Raw genomic sequence first — 26,049 nt, forward strand, 5'->3', positions numbered from 1 at the left:
TTGAATTTCCAGGTGTGTCCCTCTTTGGCTACTGTATTTTCAAGATGGAGGCGCAACATGGCTCCCGCCATTCGAGCAACTCGCTCGTATGTATTATAAATGGCAGATTCCACGCTTACGAGAATACTTGATTAGTTGGTAGAATTAACTACACATGAATGAGCACATCATTTTGAAAGAACAAAGTGTTTATTGCTAAGAATCAACTTAAAAAATGACATAGTGTAGCTTTAAGCGTCATCACAGTGAGCAAGTAATCTAGTCAACTTTTGTCAGCTTTTTTGGGGGAAATCCACAATCGTAATCCAAATGACAGGGAAAAGATCAGAAACACAGGGTGAATAATACAAATATCATAAAGTCCAAAACACAGGCAGACAGGGAAATCCAGGAAACCAAGCCGAAAATCAGAGCCGTAACACAGGGAAAACAAGAGCGAGAGCGCTCAGTAATGCAGTGTAAAGCTAACAAGACTTCGCAAAGAGTGAGCGAAAACACAGGGCTTTTATGAGCAGAGCTTACAGGATAATGACACACAGCTGGAAGTTATCAAGCATTATGAGTCCAGGCAATGGGTTATGGGTAATGAGATCCAGCTGGTGGTTGTGACCATAGATATACATAATAAAGGCTTGATGTCTTACGACGGAGTCTCTAACGTCATCACCAGGCAGCCATCTTGTCACAGGCAAGCTTTCTGGCGGGCTCTGTGGTTCCTGATGTGGTGAGTGATCTGCACGAACACAAATACTCTTATCTCGCTGAAATCTTGACGGATTTACAAACGGCTTGGTTTCTTACAAACTTTATTAACGTGGCTATAATGCTGGATGCTTGAACATGTTGAAATATATAATATTATAATTGTTCATGTGTATGCAGTGTCATAATTACATCTCTGACGTTTATAACAAACCAACCCGTTTGAAAATCGGTAGAAAATTTAGCAAGTTATGGTTATTTAAAAAGTACATGCACCATTAAAACACAATGTTACGAGTGAGCGAGCTGACTGTGGCAAGATGGCCGCCAGGTGCGGACGTCGACCTCCATTGGCCAGCACCACGGACGAGACATCTAGCCTTTATTATGTATATCTATGGTTGTGACAACGACAATCTGAAAGATATTCAGTTTTAAATGAACAAAGAAAACTGTGGTGGGACACTTTACATGTCAATGGTTAAAAACAAAACAAAAAAAAACGTCAAAGACCTGACTACATGATATTTGTTTTTGATTGTGTAGATTAAAAATATATATATTTCCTGCAGAAAGTGTGAGTGCTGTTTGCAGGTACCAAACTTGCTAGCACACAGTGGCCGCCCACTGTGTGCTAGCAAGTTTGGTACCTGCAAACAGCACTCACACTTTCTGCAGGAAATATATATATTTTTTTGCTTTTTTACCCATCAGTAATTGTATTAAATCGTTAGTATGAGAAATGTTAATAGCGATGCTCGGCTTAGCAAACAGCACTAATAATCAAAATTCTCCATATGCATCATTGAAACTGAGAGAGGAATCCCAAGGTGACCGTCAACTGGTAACCAAAAACAGTTAGCTGACAGATGCTGACCGCGACAGCAGGTCACACGCTTTGCTGCGGCGTCTGTCCAGAAGCAGAGTTAATCATAAGTCTCGGGGTTATTTCACTGGGCCATGCAAAATAGGGCAACCCATTAATTTGTCTCTGAGTGCTCTGAAATTAATGAGAATTTGACTGAAGTTGAGGGGTCTCGACTTTTCCCATAACTGAACCATTAATCTGACATTAATAAAGAGCTGTCCGCCTCTGGTTTAACTGCATGGAGACGCTGAGTCAAATATGACTGTTAAGAAGAGTTTCTAGATCTATATCACAAACTAGTTAGTGTAATAACTAGTAGCAAATAAATCTATAAAGCTATGGTTAAGGCTTTCCTTTGACTCTTGAAAGCTCATGCTTCACAAATCAGCCATGCTAAAAAACAGACAGATTGATGTTTGTTGCCCACAAACAAGTTGCCCACTGAGTCTCAGTGCAGCTTCAAAGTCTCTCACGATCCAGCCGAGGAATAAGAGTCTCATCTAGACAAACCAGCCGCCATTTTATATAGAAATAAACATTTATACACTTTATAACCACAAATGCTCATCTTGCACTCGCTGTGATGCGACACACATTACGTAATCAGGTTGAAAGGTCAAGCGCGACGTAGGCGAAAAACTCACATCTCATTTTCTCCTCCAACTTCAAAATCGTCCGTCATCGTTGTTTTACCTTTTATTTATTTATTTGTTTTGTAAATGGTGTTTGACTCAGTCTTTGCACGTTGGCTTTGTAAACACTCGGTCGGTTCTTCCACATCCTGGAGTGTGTTCCTCACAAACCTTCATTTCTGTTCGACTGAAGAAAGAAAGACGTGAACATCTTGGTTGACGTGGCGGAGAGTAAATTATCAGGAAATTTAAATTCTGAAGTGAACTAATCCTTTAAGGTGCACAGCACTGTAGTGAATATTTACAACTTGGGGTGCTTCCACACCAAGTTCGATCTACTTATTTTTTAGTTACTAGAACTCTTGTGTTAGTGAACTATACTAACTAAGCATGTGTCAGTACCACATACTACTCCTATTTCACTTTACTTGTTTTTTTCTTTTAAGGCAATCAGTTTCCTGATATTTTCCTGGTAATGTGAACTAATGAGAAGTTAACACAACTAATGATTTTGATTCAAGAGTACTTGAGTATACTTGATTAACAAGTTTTCTATACACATGTTATGAAGTTGTGCCAACTAAAAATGAATACACTAATTTACTTGGAAATTTTAAGGCAATCGGTTTCCTCACTTTTTATAAGTAAAGTCAACTTATTACATTTTACAGTGTAAAAGTACCAACAAATGACCCTCAGGAAGTGGTCTACGCATGGTTCCTTTTGTGGTTCAATTAATTCCCATTTTAAAGGGATACTCCACTTTTTTTGGAAATAGGCTCATTTTCCAGCTCCCCCAGAGTTAAGCAGTTGAGTTTTACCGTTTTCGAATCCATTCAGCCGATCTCCGGGTCTGACGGTACCAGTTTTAGCATAGCTTAGCATAGATAATTGATTCTGATGAGTCCAGTAGCATTTCTTTCAAAATGACCAACGAGTTTCAATATTTTTCCTATTTAAAACTTGACTCTTCTGTAGTTAAACCGTGTACTAAGATCGACGGAAAATGAAAAGTTGCGATTTTCCAAGCCTATATGGCTAGGAACTACTCTCATTCCGGCGTAAGAATCAAGGAACTGTGCGGCCGTACCATGGGTGCAGCGGCGTAATGATATGACGAAGCACCTGAAAATAGTCCCCAGCTCGGTAACTTCCAACATGACCGGGACTAAGTTTGTGTAGTTTTTAGGCGGCAAATTAGGTTTCCTGTGCGATTAGTCATGGTTTCTGTGCGTAGAAAGTAAATGTCATTAAATCGTCTCTCACAAATGTCTCCATGCCACAAGGCACGCTCCCTGTGCAAGCAGGTTGTCACGTTGGTTTGTTGACGGCAAGTGCTTCGTCATATCATTACGCCTGCTGCACCCATAGTACCGCCGCAGTTCCTTGATTCTTACGCCTGAATGATAGTAGTTCCTAGCCATATAGGCTTGGAAAATCGCAACTTTTCATTTTCCGTCAATCTTAGTACACGGTTTAACTACAGATGAGTCAAGTTTTAAATAGGAAAAATATTGAAACTTGTTGGTCATTTTGAAAGAAATGCTACTGGACCCATCAGAATCAATGATCTATGCTAAGCTATGCTAAAACTGGTACCGTCAGACCCGGAGTTCGGCTGAATGGATTCGATAACGGTAAAACTCAACCGTTTAACTCTGGGGGAGTTGGAGAATGAGCCTATTTCCAAAAAAAGTGGAGTATCCCTTTAAGTCCACTTGCAATTCAGCATGTTCACTTTAACTGAAATTGGCTCGCTCGTTTGAAGTGTATGTCAAACCCGCTAGAATTAATACTGTGTGTGATAATGACCAGTGCAGGTATTGCGGTTTCTGAAGAGCAGGAATTGAGTTTCTCTGTTCAGATCCTCCTCGCGTAGTGTGTTATTTCCTCCAGACAGCTTTTGTCAACCCGTCTAAGCACTAATTGAAAAGGCCAGAGAGCAAGCGAAGCAAAGCAGATGCAGTGTGTGTGTGTGTGTGTCGGCCTCCTGGTCAATGGAGGAGTGTGTGATGAAAACAAACAGTGGACGGCCCCCGAGAGCCCGTGATTGGCACAGAATGACTCACTGACGCTCTCTAATTACTACCTTGGCATCTTAAATAGCAATTTGGCCACTTTATTCTCTGTTTCTGGCTCGTCTCAAGCTGCCGCGACAGAATTATGGCACAGTATTAACTCTCGGTGGCTGCATCCCAATATACTTACTTCTTGAATGCACTAAACATATTTACTTTGCTGGTAATGGGAACGGACGTGTGTGCAGATGGTACATCAGTACACTGGTATTGGGACACTTGTTAAGTTCGTCTTCGCCGGTGTTAGCATCTAGCAATCGCATTACTTTAAAAGTCATTATTATTTCACTTTTAGGCTCAAATATTTCAACAAAGCAGCATTCGGATAGTCAGTTAAAGGGCTGGTTGATTATGATTTCACTTTTCTAACTGTAGTTAGTGTGTAATGTTGATGTTTGATCATAAACAACATCTGCAAAGTTACAACGCTCAAAGTTCAGAGTAAAGAGAGATATTTGCTTTTAAAGAAATCGCTTTTTAAGGACTACAACAAACGGCTGGTAGAGGACTACACGACATTCCTCCCGGGTTAGTGACATCACCAACCCTAAGATTTACATAAACCCCGCCCCCTGAACACGATTATAGATTATCAAGACAGAATATGCTAATCAATGACTAGAAGATAACTACACATAATCTTCATAACTTCATCAACTAACCGTTCAGAAATGTCCTGTTCTTCTACATGTTGTCACTTCTTCTTGAGTCTCTTCATCATTGTCTGACACACACACACACACACACACACACACACACACACACACACACACACACATTTGGTTTGTTTGAATTAAATGCATGAATCATTCAAAATAAGAACAGGAATGTGTATTAATGAATGTTTGCAAGTTGACTTAACATTCTTTGCATCTTTGTAGAAATGAAAGTGTTGAGAAAGCGCTGCCAAAGCTGTAGCGCAATGGGTTGTTGGTTATATTAGCATTCATGAATTAACAAAGCGTCTTAGACGGCAGCATAGCTGTGGCAAAACTAATCACCATTTGCTTTTTTTGTCTTTTTTAAAGGGGACAAGGTCTTTAAAATGTCCTTCCTCAACTTCAGGTCAATCTGAAATACGTCAACACATTAAGTACGCTCTTCAGTTGACTTCACAGGAAGTGAAATAAGAAATGAATCAATCTTTTTTTTAAAGGAGCCTTTAAACAGCATTCAAAATAAAGCATTAGCCAATCGCTTGTCTTAATGCATCCAAGCCATGTCACTGGCCAGTCCATCATCACGTGCGCTCCTGAACGCTGCAGTGTCTTTCATCTCCACGCTCATGTTCATCCCCGTTCCCCATCGCTCACTCAGCCTGTGTGTGTTCTGCCTCTGTTCATGCCATGTGTGATATAATCAGCTTTACCGCTGTCGAGTGAATCAGGCACGGATGAAATAAAAGCTCATCTTCCGCCTCTGTCTTTATTCCTCCTGGGATGAACCGAGGATTGAAGGACGGGTCAGTGAGTGTGTGCGTGTGTGTGTGTGTGTGCATGTGTGTGTGTACACGTAGCCAACGGTGCATATGACCTTTTATTCCTGCTCTACACTTCCACGCTTGCCATCTTTTCCATGGCTGGTGTCCATAGCTCAGTCGGAGAGCCGAAGACACGGGACATGACACAAGACTAGCTCCTCACACACACCTCACACACACCTCTGAAACATGACCTGAGAGACGAGGAAAGTCAAAGTAACGGCAACTCCGGCTGGATTCAGAGAATACTCTTGATCCGAGGCCCATTATTAGCGTCTGATCGAGTGACGCTGCAAACCTGTGATTATGATCACGGTGTACATTAAGGGTGTGCGATATGTATCCTCTAGTCTACAATACTATCGTAAGGGTTGTTTAAACGACGTGGAAGCTGACATTATCGAGTCTGTCACTCATTTTACAACAAACAAAAACTCTCCAAGGCCAAAAAAAAAAAAAAAAGGATGAAAAGGCACTGCTATGAACAAAAATATGAAAATGTTCCTGAGTCAGCTGTCTATGAACCAGTCGAGATTTTGCCAAATATATATTTCTGTCAACAAAATCCCAGAAAATATAGAGATATCTTTTATTATCAATAACGCATATACAGGTGAAACTCGGAAAATGTGAATATGGTGCAAAAGTTTTTCAGTAATTCAACTTAAAAGGTGAAACTAATATATTATATAGACTCATTACATACAAAGTGAGATATTTCAAGCCTTTATTTGTTATAATTTTCTTATGGAAACCCCAAATTCAAAATTTGAAAAAATGAGGTGTTCATAAGCTGTAAGCCAAAATCATCAAAATTATAACAAATAAAGGCTTGAAATATCTCACTTTGCATGTAATGAGTCTATATATTAGTTTCACCTTTTAAGTTGAATTACTGAACTTTTGCACCATATTTTCCGGGTTTCACCGGTACATTTGTGCGTGCCGTTACCATACTTTCCTCTTTTTTCTGCCTTTGCTTTGTGAAAACGAACAGAAAGATCGAGTGTGAGCAGCTGACAGGAGCCTATACACTCCTGTAAAACCAGCAGAACACACACCAGCCAACAAACACAAGTCATATTCTCTCAAGCTGTTTTTTTTACACAAGAGGACTGTGAATGACAGCTGTGCCAATTTAGCAGAAATCTGAGTTCTGCGGCCACAGATTCTGCTAATAAGAAACCTGTGCCGTTCACACACACACGACAACCTCCCCGATAAAGCGAGCTTTGGCTGCTATGAAGAACATACACTGCGCTTCAATCAGACTGAAGAAACACACGGTTGCCAGATATCTTTTTAATAATGTTGGCACTCACATCAGGGGGAGATTCAGTCTCTGAAGTTAAGAGCGTTTACAGATTGCCAAAACTCTCTTACTCTTAAAAGGCATTTTTGACTTCAACTTCCAAAAAAATAATAAAAAATTAACACTCAACAGAGCATCTTAACCAGAGTATATCCATGATGTGTGAGCATAAAAGGCTAAATGTTTTTGAAATGTTCAGTGCATGTGTGTGTGTGTGTGTGTGTGTGTGTGTGTGAGGTAAAAGGACACTAGCTCTTGAAGCTCCACCCCCTGTGCCGGGAGCAGCAGCTCATTTGCATTTAAAGGGACAGACACAAAACAGTGCGTTTTTGCTTACCCTCAAAAAGTGACAATTTTAACATGCTATATAAAAATATCTGTGGGGAATTTTGAGCTAATACACTCACACACACACTCTGGGGACATCAGACTTATTTTACATCTTGTGAAAAGGACATTAAACCACCCCTTTAAGTGTTTATTATAGTGTCCTGATTCAGTAAATGTGGTGTCTGTCAGTATTCACATTCGCTGTGTCTTGACCTGGTTTAACGGCTTCATCTAATGATACTCATGTTAAACGTACTATTTTAAAACATATCTAACATTACAGCACAAGAGGACAGAGAGAGGCAAGGATAGGTGCAACAAGTCTTTATTAATCCACAAAGAAGGTACACCAAAAAGTAGCGGTAAAACATGAAGGTAAATGCAAACGCAACCGCTTTGTAAAACAAAGACAACAACCAAGAATAAAACTCGGAGGACTATAAATACACAGGCAACTAAACTAGACACAAGCAAAAGTAGTTGTTAACCAACAAATAACTAATTAGAAACAATAGCTACCAAGGGGAAAAAAAGGATTCAGGAAATAATAAAACGAAAACAATTGAAGACAAAAACAAAAAACAATTCAAAATAAGAGTCCTCACTCAAACAGGAACCGGTGATACAAGATTTATTTTCTTGTTTTAACCATAAAAGCATAGTTATTTTACACATTTCAAGTAAAAGCATTATTGTTTTACCGCTATTTTTATTTTTTCAGTTTGTTTCAGAGTTAAATAATCATAATTCATATCAATTAAGCAATTCAGTATGAGCGACTGTGGTATATATATCATAAATATAGTCATGACTAAAAAGTGTTGTACACAGTGACATTATTCAAAATACAGCAACACCTCCAGTGCCTTATTGCTTTTATAAAATATTACTACTTAACTACTTAATTACTACTACACATTTTCATTAAACCCTTATCTTATCAAGCTAAATTCATCAAATGTATATAGTCTCTAAACAACGAGAATGACAATATGTTACAGAAGAACATGAACTATAAGACTGTATTGACCAATCAGCATTTAGGACGGGAACAGTCTTCTTATTATAAACAATGTATGATAATCGGTCACTAAAATGTAACTGCAGAATGCATTTGCTGCTTGGTGTAATGAATCTGACTGTGATCACAGATGTGAAAACACATCATGCCATTAATGATCTGACTCATTGAGTGGAAGAACATGTTTTCAGTCTGTACTATCACATGATGAACATTTTAAGCAAAGCTTAATTCATTAAAGTACAGTCAACAGTAAGAAGCTACTGAATTATAGCTTATTATAATATCCTTAGCAGTTTTTTTTTTTGTCAGGCTGAGCGCTAATTGATCTGGAAAACCTTTAGGGAATCCGGTTAGCAGAATAATAACGTGCGTATCGTAGATGTGTCTGTGTTATCGGCCTGAAGAGGCATGAGTTTAATGAGGCTGAAATGTGCTTCTCTAATGGTGTGTGATATTATTTGAGGATGTTTTGCTGCCTGAGGTGACCGTGATGTGGGTTATTACAGACGCGGGCTTTGTTTTACTGTCTCGCTGAATTCACAGTCGACTCTAAAAAATGCTGATTGTAGATCTTAGAATAATCCACATACACACTATTGATATTTTCTTTTAAAGAAATCGCTTTTTAAGGACTACAACAAACGGCTGGCAGGAACTACACGACATTCCTCCCGGGTTAGTGACATCACCAACCCTAGAATTTACATAAACCCCGCCCCCTGAACATGATTTATAGATTATCAAGACAGAATATGCTAATCAAAGACTAGAAGATAACTACACATAAGCTTCATAAATTCATCAACTAACCATTCAGAAATGTTGTCTACATGTTGTCACTTCTTCTTGAGTCTCTCCATCATTGTCTGACTCCGGTTTGAACATAAAAGGCTAAAAGCTTTTATTTTTTATTTTCAGGGCACAAGCTCTTGAAGCTCCGCCCCCTGTGCCGGGAGCAGCCGCTCATTTGCATTTAAAGGGACAGACAAAAAAACGGTGCGTTTTTGCTCACCCTCAAAAAGTGACGATTTTAACATGCTATATAAAAATATCTGTGGTGTATTTTGACCTAAAAACTTTTAGTCCTGGTCCACTTAGCGTTCACATTAGCATTTTAACACCAAACCTGAAGTCATAGGGATACATTCACAACCTGATTGGTCGGCTTTTATTACGTTAATTTCGTGACGGAACTTACCGAACATCCGAATCAATGCTGTGTTCTGGGCTAAATGCGCTCGCTGTATGTGTTTAGTCTACATTTGGTGGTATTTTGATCAGCTTAGAACTTGTGAAGAGTTTATAAAATGTGTAAAGGAGTCAAAACAGCATCAGGAATCCCTCATCACACAAACCAAGATCTGCTGCGAGGAAACGCGGTTCTGACGCCTGTCCTGAACTGTGATGGGCAACTTCACGACTACGACGAGAAAAAACTGGTATTCTTAAACATTCTGTCCTTTTTAGGGTCACATTTTCCTGTTTTTGGTTCATTTACATGTCTTTGGTCCATGTTGCGTTCGTAATTTCAGTCGAACCGCACAAGAGTTGGTTTGGAAGCGGACCGAGACTCATCTTTTCAGTGTCTCGGCCCTCTTGTTTGGTGGCGCCAGGGTTCAGATTGGCAGCATTCACACTTATTCAAAACTAACAGAGCAATCGCACCAGGGTTCGTTTTAAAACCAACATTTTTTTTTTTGTGCGCATGTATCGGAGAAAAACTCACAACTCTGATCTCAATAGGCGCTCTAGGCTGCCGTCTTTAGCCTCCTTGTTAGAGCGCCTGACTCTCACGCCAGAGACCCGGGTTCGAGGCCCGCACAGAGCGGGGCGAGTAGGACCCGAGTGGAGGGGCTACATTGGTGCCGTGACCCGGGTGGGAGTGAGGTTTAGGGTGGTGAGTGTAACGGAGGCCAGCTAGTAGTCACTGTGCGAGTAAACCTCACTCCTCTGATCTCAATAGGTGCTCTAGCTATAGAGGCTGAAGTCTTTAGCTTTTTTGTTAGAGCGCCTAACTCTCACGCCGGAAACCTGGGATCGAGGCCCGCAGAGAGCGGGGCGAGTAGGACCCGGGTGGAGGGGCTACATTGGTGCCGTGACCCGGATGGGAGTGAGGTTTAGGGGGGTGAGTGTAACCGAGGCCAGCTAGTAGTCGCTGTGCGAGTAAACCTCACTCCTCTGATCTCAAAAGGTGCTCTAGCTATAGAGGCTGCAGTCTTTAGCTTCCTTGTTAGAGCGCCTAACATTCACGCCGGAAACCCGGGTTCAAGGCTCGCACAGAGCGGGTCGAGTAGGACCCGGGTGTAGGGGTTACATGTATACACACCCTAAATCAACAATGCAATGCATTTTAATTAACTAAAACATTGATATATTCATCAGCAAACAGACAAAGTTTAAATATTTTTCCTCCTTTAGACCATGCGCATTAAAATTGGGCCCTATATCAATCACACATCAGAAACGTTCTCATTGTGTTTGGGGACTGCTGTAGCTAATGCTGAAAGCAGATGGGATGATAATGTGATGTCTGTGTTTCCAGTGTGAGATGAGGACGTGTGAAGCCCGAAGCTCTGTTCAGTAGATCACTGACTGATGCTTATCTCTCACAGACACAATCATCTGAGCTGTTGTCCCCATGCCACCCCGAGGTCAACATTTGCATATGATTTCATTGCTAAACTAATAGACGCAAGATGCCATGCAGGAAGTACGCGGCACAAAAAGATGCCAAATTACTGGGAAAAATAGGTTCACATACATATAAAGGAAACAGAAACATGTAATGGCACCAGTGATGCATCAAATGAAGCGTAAGACACATGATAACTGAATGTGCAGAACAAACATGGCTTGGACAATGGGGATGTTGCTATGGTGATGAGCTTCACTGGTGCTGTATCACAGGATTCATGGGAAATATAATGAGAAAACACACTGTGGTATTCAACGGTAATATTGTTTCCAGAAGCCTTGCTGCACACATCAGATCCATTATAATGCAGCATCATAAACACATGGGATCACTCAAGAGCAATTCTTCACACAAATGGTGATTGCCTCCAGCTGGACAAGTTAACTGGCAAACTGACTCCAAATGGGTCTGATATTCGCTTGTTGCTAAGCTAAAGATAAGAGATAACAGCAATAAGCACAAAAACTAAAACAGTCAAAATAGGGATGCACCGATATGAACATTTTGGCCGATACCGATAACCGATAATTCTTTATATTTAAAAGGAGATAACCGATATATTGGCCGATAAATCTAAATCCAAATATTTATATAATTTTTGAGAGACTGGTTAAAAAAAACATTTAAATCCATGTCCCAAGCACACCATTATAATTTTGTAGCCGATATGACAGACTTTACTGTGTTTTCCTTTTTGAAGTGATTCCAATCATATTTCAAGCAGTTCAAAAGCATCATGTTGAACAGTGCGCATCTGAAGAGTCTCAGCTGAAGGAAATAATACATTATTGATCGGCTTTAAAGGGGTGATGAACTGAGACATAAAATTTTCCTTGAGCTTCTGATATATAATAGGTCATCATACTATAAGAATATCCTGTACATTTCAGAACTGGAAACTTCCTTGTTCGTCCAATAAAAGCTTTTATTGACACCAGGCACAGCGGATGACAGGTTTTTCAAAGTGGGGATCTATGACGTCACAGGGTATCAAACCCCGCCTCCGCAGAAGAAGATCGACGCCCACTTCAACACCGCCTGTTTAGCCCCGCCCACCATGCGCATTACATGCAATAGCTGAATAACATAAGCATACGAGCTGATTACTGATGTGTAATTATTCAAGTTCAGATAGATTATCTCTCTCAAAATCGTCCAATACTGTTTATGCATCGGTGACTAAACGATCAACTTCACATCGTTTCTCTTAGTAGGATGAAAGTAATCGTATTTAAATTGTAATTAAATTATATACAGAAAGCGATCAAAGAACGCTCTCTTTCCAAATCGCCCAAGCTGTCAATCACACAGCGCGAGTTTATCTGGACACTTGCCAAAACTCGTTATGAAATCAATGACGCTGTTACACCGCACAACGAAGCTCTTACTGTATTTACATCGTGTTTGCACTGTTATTTGGTGAAAGCATTTGTGAGAGTGGAGAAATTGCATTGCAATGATGAGATCTTTTCATTCACGCGATCGACAAACTGTCATCTGCTCAATCATCACTGCAACCTTTCATGTGATGGGATTTAAATATAATGCTTTAAACAATACTTTTCACAATTCGTTAATCTCGATAGCTGTAATAATAAAAACGTAGTAAAAGTTTTTGAAAGAGTTCCACATCTAATGCTGGCTATTTCATATGCAAACATGTCAGCCAATCACAGCAGGGGGCGTTTACACTGAAGTCTCACAGCAGCCAATCACAGCAGTGGGCGTTTATACTGAAGCCTCAAAGCAGCCAATCACAGCAGTGGGCGTTTACACTGAAGTCTCACAGCAGCCAATCACTGCAGTGGGCGTTTACACTGAAGCCTCACAGCAGCCAATCACAGCAGTGGACGTTTACACTGAAGTCTCACAGCAGCCAATCACTGCAGTGGGTGTTTACACTGAAGCCTCACAGCAGCCAATCACAGCAGTGGGTGTTTACACTGAAGTCTCACAGCAGCCAATCACAGCAGGGGGCATTTACACTGAAGTCTCACAGCAGCCAATCACAGCAGTGGGCGTTTACACTGAAGCCTCACAGCAGCCAATCACAGCAGTGGGCGTTTACACTGAAGCCTCACAGCAGCCAATCACAGCAGTGGGTGTTTACACTGAAGCCTCACACAGACGCACCCCTTAAAACAAAGCGTTCAAATCAGAGGCTAAAATCAGACTTGGAAAAACGTCTAAATTATGAAAAAAAAAAGTTATGTAAAAATCATACTAACATTATAAGGGCACCCCAGGCAACATTATAAAATAATAAAACAATCCAGTTCATGAGCCCTTTAAGATATTGGCCAAATTTTCTTATTGGGCAGATAACAATAACATTGAAAATCAATATATAATCGGCCGATACCGATATGGTGGCTGATATATCATGCATCCCTATCAAACACTGTATAGTGTTTTATTCGATTAATTTTATACACTTTTTGGTATTGAATGAAATATGTTAATAGTTTTGTTTGTTTGTTTTTACCAAGTTTCTCACAAAGTATTTTAGGGATTTCATTTCAATATGCCTCATTCAATGCCTTATAAACCAGTTTAGCTCAGCCAAACGCTTCCCACCCAAAGCTGGTTTTATATGGGTTTTACAGCAGGGAAATCAAATAGCAATAATTTTATGTTGAATGTATACACCAAAAACATGATGACTAGGATTAGATCTAAGACAGATGAAGTAGGAAGAAACGTTCTCTCTATCAGTGTGCAAACAAACTAATGTAAGCTCACAGTAATATAATTATATAAATCAGGAAATGTGATGAAATGCTCATAAGATCAGCGCTGATGTAGTGTAATTGGCCGAAATGTTGATTAAAACTGTGCATTTCGTGTACATGTATGTTATCAAACATTCATTATAATGAAGTTTAATCTCAATGTAATCTCTCTGACTGAATGTATGTGGAGATTATACGAATATAATCTTAAAGGACTGTGTAGCAAAAGGATCAAAATGGCATCATATTTCCATCACTTTATCTGTCTTCTGCAAAGGATTTCTGCAATCTGAAACACACGAGACCAGCTCTATCGGCCCCATCAGCCCGAGCTGAAACAACACCCCAAAGACTGCGCTGTGAAATAATGAAGATCATAATGGGAATTTGAATAATTAATCCGTGTGTGCCGCCTCATTTGATCTAGACAGCCGACGGCTCAATAGCTCGATTCATAATCTGTCATCCGCACATCCACACTGAATGAGGCTCGCGGTGCCTGTGGTCGAGCAGGTGATTGGATTGACAGCACTGATTTCATTGAAATGCTGAATATCCGAGGAATGGATTGCATCTTTCTCTGGAGGTCTTTGTGGGCGTTGATCGGTTCTGATCAAATAGTTTGTGTTGCACCGTGTCCTAACCAGACGCGATGCGATAAGATTCCAGCGACAAGTAGTTTGTCTGTCCACACTAGACGCGACTGCGAGATACGTCAAAATAATTAAAAACCACAGACAATCAGAACAGCATGTGGGCGGAGTCTCAAAACCCACAGCCAATCAGAACAGTATGTGGGCGGAGTCTCAAAACCCACATACAATCAGAATAGCATGTGGGCGGAGTCTCAAAACCCACAGCCAATCAGAAAAGCATGTGGGCGGAGTCTCAAAACCCACAGACAATCAGAATAGCATGTGGGCGGAGTCTCTAAACCCACAGCCAATCAGAACAGCATATGGGGGGGGGTCTCAAACCCCACAGCCAATCAGAACAGCATGTGGGCGGAGTCTCAAAACCCAAAGCCAATCAGAACAGTGAGTGTGCGGAGTCTGAAAACCCATAGCCAATCAGAACAGCATGTGGGCGGAGTCTCAAAACCCAAAGCCAATCAGAACAGTGAGTGTGCGGAGTCTGAAAACCCATAGCCAATCAAAACAGCATGTGGGCGGAGTCTCGCGGCGAGTGCACGGCACCAGAGAGTAATCTTGACGGCACTCGCAAGAAAATGGATAAGTACATAATCGAATTCACAAATATTACACCATTTATTCAAATACATAGGCTACTGAGTTTCTAAAATGATCTTTGTCAAATAATACACTTGTTTGTTCACAGTTTGAACGTTCTTGTTTCCATGTGTTTAATTTCAAGATCTGAGGTGAATTATCCAGTGTTGCTTTTACAGCACAAAGCTGGAGCACTAAATGATATTCAAAGTCACATTACACGCTTTTAACATTAAATAAAGCACATAAACAGTGCCTGAGATTATTATTCCCACACTTTGTGTTTGTTGTTCCAGCGCGACGTGGCAAAAAAATAGAAACCGTTTCTAAAACAGAATCGTCGCGTGTCACCGGCGCGGTTGGTTAGGACAAAAAACTCTGATTGACATGGAAAAGACGCGTTTTATTAGGATACGGTGTTAGGGTTAACAAGTTATGTAGCAATATTATTGCATGGTTATAACATGATATCAATTAAGGGGTTAAATGATTAGTCAACTTCAGAATTCAAAATTCTTTATTAAGGTTTATGAGCAAAAACATTCCAGGATATAGCGACTTCAATGGGGTCCAATGGTTTCAGTGCAGCTTCAAAGTCTCGACACGATCCCGGCCGAGGAACAAGAGTCTTATCTAGACAAACCATCCGCCATTTTATAAAACAAATTTACATTTATACACTTTTTTTTACCACAAATGCTCGCCTTGCACTCGCTGTGATGCGACACACATTACGTAATCACGTTGAAAGGTCACGGAAGAACCGGCCGAGTGTTTACAAAGCCAACGTGCAAAGACTGAGTCAAACGTCATTTACAAAAAATAAATAAATAAAAGGTAAAACAACGATGTCGGACGATTTTGAAGTTGGAGGAAAAAATGAAAAGGAGTTTTTCGCCGACGTCACGCTTGACCTTTCCAACGTGATTACTGTACGTAATGTGTGAAGTCGTGGACGTGCAAGACAAGCATTTGTGGTTAAAAGTGTATAAATGTTTATTTCTATATAAAATGGCGGCTGGTTTGTCTAGATGAGACTCTTATTCCTCGGCTGGATCGTGAGAGACTTTGAAGCTGAAACTCACATCTGGACCTTCGACCCGCTGGACCATTGAAGACACTATATGGAGAACATCCTGGAGTGTGTTCCTCACACACCTTCATTTCTGTCCGACTGAAATAAGAAAGATATGAACATCTTAGATGATGTGGGTCAAGTTTTATTTTAAATCATAGTATGTATAAGAAAACAATATTAGAAAACAATCATTATTCTACATTGTTTGCCTGTCAAAATCCCCATAGTGCATTGAAAACCGATAATTACCCACAATGCACCATTGTATCAGCTTGTTTGTTTTATGTTTCCAGTCTATTGTGTTCCTGCTTCAACAACAAACCCAATCATACAATCAGAAATCATTAGCAAATCAAATATCCTGCTGGGTAAATCATGCTAATGTTATTCTGCAAGAGACATGTCCGGAAGTATCAATAACAGCAGACATCCGAGGCTGTAACCGAGCATTGTTATTGACAAAAGATTCCCTTGTGTTGTCACTCCGCATCTGAATTAAACTGGCTCCTGTTGGGTCATTCTCCATAACAAGCCGAGCGTACAGTATTTAAATGCAGAACGCAAATTTCCTCAAAGACAAACGAGGCGCATCTCATTACAATCCCGCTGAGAGATAAAAACACATCAGCACACAGTCATTAAACTTCAGCATGGACTTAATAAAGCTCAATCCCGACACACGGCTCATGTCCACTTCCAGGTGTACTTGAAACTGAAGTGGACATTAGCATTAACAGAAATGTGCATTTGCTGTGTGAGAGGCGTTTCATTAAACAGGAAAACACCGGTTGATCTTGACACATATACTTACAAATCTCACATGTGACCCACAGAACCAGTCGCATGGGTCAATTTTCTGCAATTGAGATTTATACATAATCCGAAAGCTGAATATATAATCTTTCCATTGATGTGTGGTGTGTTAGGATAGGACAATATTTGGTCGAGACACAACTATTGTAAATCTGGAATCTGAGGAGCAAAAAAATGTAAACATTGAGAAAATCTCCTTTAAAGTTGTGCATTTATGTTCACGATTGTGCTGCACTCACTCACAAAAATACATGTTTTATATATTTACGGTAGGACATTTACTAAATATCTTCATGGAACATGATCTTAATATCCTAATGATTTTTGGCATAAAAGAAAAATGGATAATTTTGACCCATACAATGTATAGTTGCTATTGCCACAGATATACCCGTGCGACTCCAGACTGGGTTTGTTCACAATTGGTTCCTCCAAAAGGAGTTCCTAGAACACGAACACGACAAAATCCGGGAACTCCCGCCAATAGTTCTATGAGATATGAAAAGTAATAATGATAATACCCCAAGCACCTTCATTAAACCCCACCATAAACCTAACCGATAGTGTTCACAGAAACAAACACAAGATAAAAACACATTTGCTGAAGCAACCATGTCATGTTCGCTCACATCGAGAAGTCTTAATGTAAACTCGTGTTTCTCGGGACTCGTGTGTTGTACCAGGTGAGCTAACAAGCGATCAGAACGCCATGCATATGGAGCCGTTTATGTCATGCAAACGTCAAAACACATTTAAAATAGTTTTGAGGTTATAATATAGTGTTGTGCGAAGAGACCTCGTAAAAATAACCGATGATTTGAACCGGAATAATTGTTGCAGGTGTTTTACAGCCAATAATGCACATCCACACACTCGATTCAAGGGCTCAGCGTGACATTTCTGTGACGAAAGACACACTCTACTCTGTCTTCTGCTTCAGAGCCACATGCTGCTCTCGGTCTCGTTTCATTCATCTGTGAATCTATGAGCATTGAATCAATCACCCGGCCCAATTGAATGAGGGCCATGACTCTCTGATACACGGACCCGAGAAGAGCTGCTGTTTAAAGCCCTGTACGAGACACGTCCTCCTCCTCACTTCTCTCTGCTGTGAGGGATCCAGCATAATGACACACCAGCAGACACTAATCACTGGGAGCTTACACTCATGCTTTTAGGAAACACGGACTGACTGCTCTCTCAAAACTCACAAACCTACTCTGTAAAACAAAATGGCTGCCGAATATTTTTTAGTGCAATCAACTTGGATATTTAAAGGCGCAGTGTGTTTTAGTGGCATCTAGTGGTGAAGTTGCGAAGTGCACCCAACTGAAGTTACGGTGGCCGACAGGAAGTGATGTCGTCGTCTGAGACAGCAGAGAGTAGCCAGTTACGCAATGAGGATTCTTTACAAAGATGAATTAAGAAATTAGGTTTACTAATGATACGTTATGGCGATTATTATTGTTACCTGTTCATCATTGTGTCAGTGTTTTATCCGCTGACTTTAGCTTTAGCTTCATTGCACGAAGAACAACACAGTGACGAAACGCGTTTGTCCATTCAGGGCCACCGTAGAAACATGTCGATGTGTGTGTAGATAGAAATGCCTCATTTAGGTAATAAAAACATAACGGTTCATTATGTCAGGTTTTTATACACCACTGACAACATAGTTATGTATATGATATTGCATTTCTGTCAACAGATCCTCCGAAATATTACACAATGCTCCTTTAATTCATTTCCACTTAAACTGACTTGAAAAAAATGAGTTGAATATTGTATAACTAATAAAAAAGTTGCAAATTTCCTAATTTATTTTGATGAGTTAAATCAATTTAAAAACATATGTTGTCCTAATTTATTGATATAATTTTTTACAGTGTACTGGAAGCAATATGCAGCACTATAACGGGTCCATGTGAGTGTGTAGGAATGATGTTAATATCTGGCAACCCAACGGTCTTCCATGTATTCCCCTTACGGCACACCTCTCCCCTCAAACTCCCTCAAGCGTTCATTACCGGCCAGCCTAAACCCGTCCACCAATTAATAACGGTGACAAGCTCAAGAGAGACCTGGACTTCCTGTGTGTGCATGCAAGAGGAAATTGTTGGTGGCCAAGAACTTAATTGGACTGTGTGTTCAGTCGACTGCCAGAGTTATTTATAACGCTCAGCATACGCCCCACGATCTGTCTCTGGGAAGAGCTTCATTGTCCTTTTCCCAGGTACACACACACACACACACACACACACACACGCACACACGCGCGCGCTGTTGTGCAATTAAAAAGCCAACACAGAACAGTACAGTAATCCATTTGCAATTTCTAGGAACATCTTCAAGTAACTTCAAAATATCTAAGCTGGCACAGGTTTAAGATTCCTGAAGAAAAATATATGTTTTCCATAAATAGGGTGTACTTTAATAAATACTTTTTGAAAGGGATTTTAAAATTCAGTAGAGAAAATGTCCACATTATTTATACAGTATACTGATACCACCACCCCCTCCCCAACTATATATTGCTTTATTTTATTTTTTATTTTATTCTAAAACTGCGAGAAAATCACAGCTGTAAAAAAAAAAAAAAAAAAAAATCAAAACAAGTTATGTTCCAAATTTGAGGTTGATATCTCAAAAAAAATTGCTTTTAAATTCAATTTCAAAATTGCTTTATTGGCAAAGCTTGGAGTATATATATAATATGATCAAATAAAACATCAAAATAATAGAAAAAAATATTTTGACAAAACTTAAATTTAAACAAACAGTGTAACAAATTAGAACATGTGTGAAGTTTGTAAGAAGCTTTTAGTAAAGTGTAGTTTGGGCGCAGAACCAAACGTTTCCAATAGATGACATTCGTCTCAGTTACCAATTGCACTGAAAATGCAATCAGACTTCAGTATTATTATTAGTACTGTAATATTATTGTAGTGATCTAGTTTTTGCCAGAATAAGTGTTTTACCCAGTGATGGATAATAAAATCATAAACTGGTATGATTTTTAAAAACGATCATCGGGGTCAGGATTGCGTGATATAAAGTCAGGATTGCGTGATATAAAGTCAGGATTGCGTGATATAAAGTCAGGATTGCGTGATATAAAGTCAGGATTGCGTGATATAAAGTCAGGATTGCGTGATATAAAGTCAGGATTGCGTGATATAAAGTCAGGATTGCATGATATAAAGTCAGGATTGCGTGATATAAAGTCAGGATTGCGTGATATAAAGTCAGGATTGCGTGATATAAAGTCAGAATTGTGTGATATAAAGTCAGAATTGCGTGATATAAAAGTCAAGTTTGCTTGATATAAAGTCAGGATTGTGTGATATATAGTCAGGATTGCATGATATAAAGTCAGGATTGCGTGATATAAAGTCAGGATTGCGTGATATAAAGTCAGGATTGCGTGATATAAAGTCAGAATTGCGTGATATAAAAGTCAAGTTTGCTTGATATAAAGTCAGGATTGTGTGATATATAGTCAGGATTGCATGATATATAGTCAGGATTGCATGATATAAAGTCAGGATTGCGTGATATAAAGTCAGGATTGCGTGATATAAAGTACGGAATGCGTGATATAAAGTACGGATTGCGTGATATAAAGTCAGGATTGCGTGATATAAAGTCAGGATTGCGTGATATAAAGTCAGAATTGTGTGATATAAAGTCAGAATTGCGTGATATAAAAGTCAAGTTTGCTTGATATAAAGTCAGGATTGTGTGATATATAGTCAGGATTGCATGATATAAAGTCAGGATTGCGTGATATAAAGTCAGGATTGCGTGATATAAAGTCAGGATTGCGTGATATAAAGTCAGAATTGCGTGATATAAAAGTCAAGTTTGCTTGATATAAAGTCAGGATTGTGTGATATATAGTCAGGATTGCATGATATATAGTCAGGATTGCTTGATATAAAGTCAGGATTGCGTGATATAAAGTCAGGATTGCGTGATATAAAGTAAGGAATGCGTGATATAAAGTACGGATTGCGTGATATAAAGTCAGGATTGCGTGATATAAAGTAGGGATTGCGTGATATAAAGTACGGATTGCGCGATATAAAGTCAGGATTGCGTGATATAAAGTCAGGATTGAGTGATATAAAGTCAGGTTTGCGTGATATAAAGTCAGGTTTGCTTGATATAAAGTCAGGATTGCGTGATATACAGTCAGGATTGCGTGATATAAAGTCAGGTTTGCGTGATATAAAGTCAGGTTTGCGTGATATAAAGTCAGGTTTGCGTGATATAAAGTCAGGATTGCGTGATATAAAGTCAGGTTTGCGTGATATAAAGTCAGGTTTGCGTGATATAAAGTAATGATTGCGTGATATAAAGTCAGGATTGCGTGATATAAAGTCAGGATTGCGTGATATAAAAGTCAGGATTGCGTGATATAAAGTCAGGATTGCGTGATATAAAGTCAGGATTGCGTGATATAAAGTCAGGATTGCGTGATATAAAGTATGGACTGCGTGATATAAAGTACGGACTGCGTGATATAAAGTACGGATTGCGTGATATAAAGTCAGGATTGCGTGATATAAAGTCAGGATTGCATGATATAAAGTCAGGATTGCTTGATATAAAGTCAGGATTGCGTGATATAAAGTCAGGATTGCGTGATATAAAGTCAGGATTGCGTGATATAAAGTACGGATTGCGTGATATAAAGTACGGATTGCGTGATATAAAGTCAGGATTGCGTGAAATAAAGTCAGGATTGCGTGATATAAAGTCAGGATTGCGTGATATAAAGTACGGATTGCGTGATATAAAGTCAGGATTGCGTGATATAAAGTCAGGATTGCGTGATATAAAGTCAGGATTGCGTGATATAAAGTACGGATTGCGTGATATAAAGTACGGATTGCGTGATATAAAGTACGGATTACGTGATATAAAGTACGGATTGCGTGATATAAAGTACGGATTGCGTGATATAAAGTACGGATTGCGTGATATAAAGTCAGGATTGCATGATATAAAGTCAGAATTGTGAGATATAAAGTCAGAATTGTGAGATATAAAGTCAGGATTGCGTGATATAAAGTCAGAATTGCGTCATATAAAGTCATGATTTCGTGATATAAAGTACGGATTGCGTGATATAAAGTCAGGATTGCGTGATATAAAGTCAGGATTGCGTGATATAAAGTCAGAATTGTGTGATATAAAGTCAGAATTGCGTGATATAAAAGTCAAGTTTGCTTGATATAAAGTCAGGATTGTGTGATATATAGTCAGGATTGCATGATATAAAGTCAGGATTGCGTGATATAAAGTCAGGATTGCGTGATATAAAGTCAGGATTGCGTGATATAAAGTCAGAATTGCGTGATATAAAAGTCAAGTTTGCTTGATATAAAGTCAGGATTGTGTGATATATAGTCAGGATTGCATGATATAAAGTCAGGATTGCGTGATATAAAGTCAGGATTGCGTGATATAAAGTACGGAATGCGTGATATAAAGTACGGATTGCGTGATATAAAGTCAGGATTGCGTGATATAAAGTCAGGATTGCGTGATATAAAGTCAGAATTGTGTGATATAAAGTCAGAATTGCGTGATATAAAAGTCAAGTTTGCTTGATATAAAGTCAGGATTGTGTGATATATAGTCAGGATTGCATGATATAAAGTCAGGATTGCGTGATATAAAGTCAGGATTGCGTGATATAAAGTCAGGATTGCGTGATATAAAGTCAGAATTGCGTGATATAAAAGTCAAGTTTGCTTGATATAAAGTCAGGATTGTGTGATATATAGTCAGGATTGCATGATATATAGTCAGGATTGCATGATATAAAGTCAGGATTGCGTGATATAAAGTCAGGATTGCGTGATATAAAGTAAGGAATGCGTGATATAAAGTACGGATTGCGTGATATAAAGTCAGGATTGCGTGATATAAAGTAGGGATTGCGTGATATAAAGTACGGATTGCGCGATATAAAGTCAGGATTGCGTGATATAAAGTCAGGATTGAGTGATATAAAGTCAGGTTTGCGTGATATAAAGTCAGGTTTGCGTGATATAAAGTCAGGTTTGCGTGATATAAAGTCAGGTTTGCGTGATATAAAGTCAGGATTGCGTGATATAAAGTCAGGTTTGCGTGATATAAAGTCAGGTTTGCGTGATATAAAGTAATGATTGCGTGATATAAAGTCAGGATTGCGTGATATAAAGTCAGGATTGCGTGATATAAAAGTCAGGATTGCGTGATATAAAGTCAGGATTGCGTGATATAAAGTCAGGATTGCGTGATATAAAGTCAGGATTGCGTGATATAAAGTACGGACTGCGTGATATAAAGTACGGACTGCGTGATATAAAGTACGGATTGCGTGATATAAAGTCAGGATTGCGTGATATAAAGTCAGGATTGCATGATATAAAGTCAGGATTGCTTGATATAAAGTCAGGATTGCGTGATATAAAGTCAGGATTGCGTGATATAAAGTCAGGATTGCGTGATATAAAGTACGGATTGCGTGATATAAAGTACGGATTGCGTGATATAAAGTCAGGATTGCGTGAAATAAAGTCAGGATTGCGTGATATAAAGTCAGGATTGCGTGATATAAAGTACGGATTGCGTGATATAAAGTCAGGATTGCGTGATATAAAGTCAGGATTGCGTGATATAAAGTCAGGATTGCGTGATATAAAGTACGGATTGCGTGATATAAAGTACGGATTGCGTGATATAAAGTACGGATTGCGTGATATAAAGTACGGATTGCGTGATATAAAGTACGGATTGCGTGATATAAAGTCAGGATTGCATGATATAAAGTCAGAATTGTGAGATATAAAGTCAGAATTGTGAGATATAAAGTCAGGATTGCGTGATATAAAGTCAGAATTGCGTCATATAAAGTCATGATTTCGTGATATAAAGTACGGATTGCGTGATATAACGTACGGATTGCGTGATATAAATTCAGGATTGCGTGATATAAAGTCAGGATTGTGACTTTATAACTAGCAATTGCGACTTTATATCACGCTATTCTGACATCTTTTCTCAGGATTCTGAGATATAAACTCGCTACTGTGAGTGATAAAGTCCAATATAAGAAAAGAAAAACCTTTTTTCTCAGAATTGCGAGAATATCTCACAATTCTGACTTTATATCACACAATTGAAAAAATATGTAAACTCGCAATTGTGAGAAAAAAACCTTGAAAAAAATTGTGTGGCGGAAACAAGCTTCCATAGGTTTTGGAAAGTGTGCTTCACAACTGAAGCAAGGACAAAGTGAATGCAAAGAGAAACTGCTTCTTTTTCAATCGGTTCACAGTTGACAAACCAAGTAAAGTCTAATGTGAAGCCCTGCATGACCTTAAAGCTGATAAAAGCCACCAGACTCTGATTTCATGTTGTATTTTGTAGCACAATCCACAGCCGATAGATAGAAAGACGAATGTGCAGCGCAGGTAGACTACATCCATGACCGTTTAATAACCGAGAGCAGAGAGATCTCTACAACTCCCACTCCAGACTGAGTCACAGAAACCTCTCGAGTCTCCGCGCTCCCAGACGAACCGCTGCACGTTTGATGAGATTAGCTTCACGTCTAGACTCCCACAAGCCCTTGCACACAGGGAAACTCTCGCTGTACATCGGGAGAGGGGCGTCCCCGAGATATACATATCAATACGCCACCGCCGTCTCATTTCCAAAGTGAGAAAAGAAAACCAGAACGTTCTCCCTGCACTGTAAAAAAATGATATGATCAATAAGTATGACAACATACGATTTTACATTGCTTTAACTCATCAAAATAAGTCATTTCAACAATTTTTTAAGGCGAGACACTATAAGTGAATAGGGTAAAAATTTAAAATAATAGATATCACCATGAAACTTCCTAAGTTGATTACTTACACAAGTATATAAAAAAAATGTATTACAAGTTTTTGAAATTTGTATGTTTAATTATGCAAATTAGGCATTATTTCATTAAATATGCGCAATTTTGCATATATTTTCGGTAGATAGATCTGAACATATGATAAATCCAGGTGCAAAATTCTTCTTTCATTTTGATTACACACAAGATGAAAAAAGATGTTCAGAGGGATTTCAGGATATATGCTTTCATTACCTAGGAAATCAACATATACTGTCCATAGCCTTAAAAAAAATTTATTTTCGCCATTTGTTTTTTTATAAATGTCACATAAATCAGGCCAGGAATGATTTATTAACAAATCCCTCTGAACATATCTTCAGAATACTGCTAAGTGTATAACTGGAGAGTTTGGTGAACATCGGCTGAGATGTTTCTACTGGAGAATGACAAAAATGTAATTTTAAGAAAAAGGCATTTAAAGATTTGTAATGTAAAAAATCATACTTTTTTAGTGGAAACAACTATTTACTGACACAATATCTCATCAAATCATCAGCAACAACAATACAAACCACCTAAATCACATCAACACTTATAAACACAGCATTTATGGCCTTCAACTGAGCAGAAAAACAGTCAAACACACACATCTGAATGTCAGAGCGCGTCACGTGATGCATCTGAACCAATCACGGTGTCAGAAATTGACATCAGCCAATGAGATTTCGCTTTTAGAGTTAAATGCCCATTGTACTTTCACGATTGGTTGCTGATAAAAAGGAAATGGCCATATTTGTATCGACAGCATTGTACAGGAGAGAGAGAGATGTCCAGCGGTGTGTGTGATGACGGTGCAGAGAGAGATCGCGGATCATGATGATTTATAACGCCAACTTTTGTTGAATTTATGAGAAATCTACAGACGCAAATAGACAAAGTTAGTAAAATAAAGACCTAAATAAACATTTAGTCCATTTTGGACTTTTTTTTCACCACACGTCTGAAAGAAGACATGTTATTGAAGACAAATATCCCAAAATCTCAAAATTGACCAGTGAAAAACACTGCCGTGTCTCGCCTTAAGCCAATTTAAAGTAATTTAAGGTGAAATGACTTAAACATCAACTTAATTTAAGGCAGCAACTTTCTTTTTCACAGTGTGGTTTCCTTTCGCTGGGATGTGTGGTT

General features: G+C 39.0%; 1 protein-coding gene across 2 annotated transcripts in view; it reads right to left on the reverse strand.

Annotated features, from left to right (window-relative positions):
- The window catches only part of prkcab (protein kinase C, alpha, b), a 224,279-nt gene that overhangs the window by 85,368 nt on the left and 112,862 nt on the right, over nt 1-26,049 (reverse strand). The gene's annotated exons all lie outside the window — the stretch shown is intronic.

Source organism: Phoxinus phoxinus, assembly GCF_949152265.1.
Source record: "Phoxinus phoxinus genome assembly, chromosome: 1".
Classification (NCBI taxonomy): Eukaryota; Metazoa; Chordata; class Actinopteri; order Cypriniformes; family Leuciscidae; genus Phoxinus; species Phoxinus phoxinus.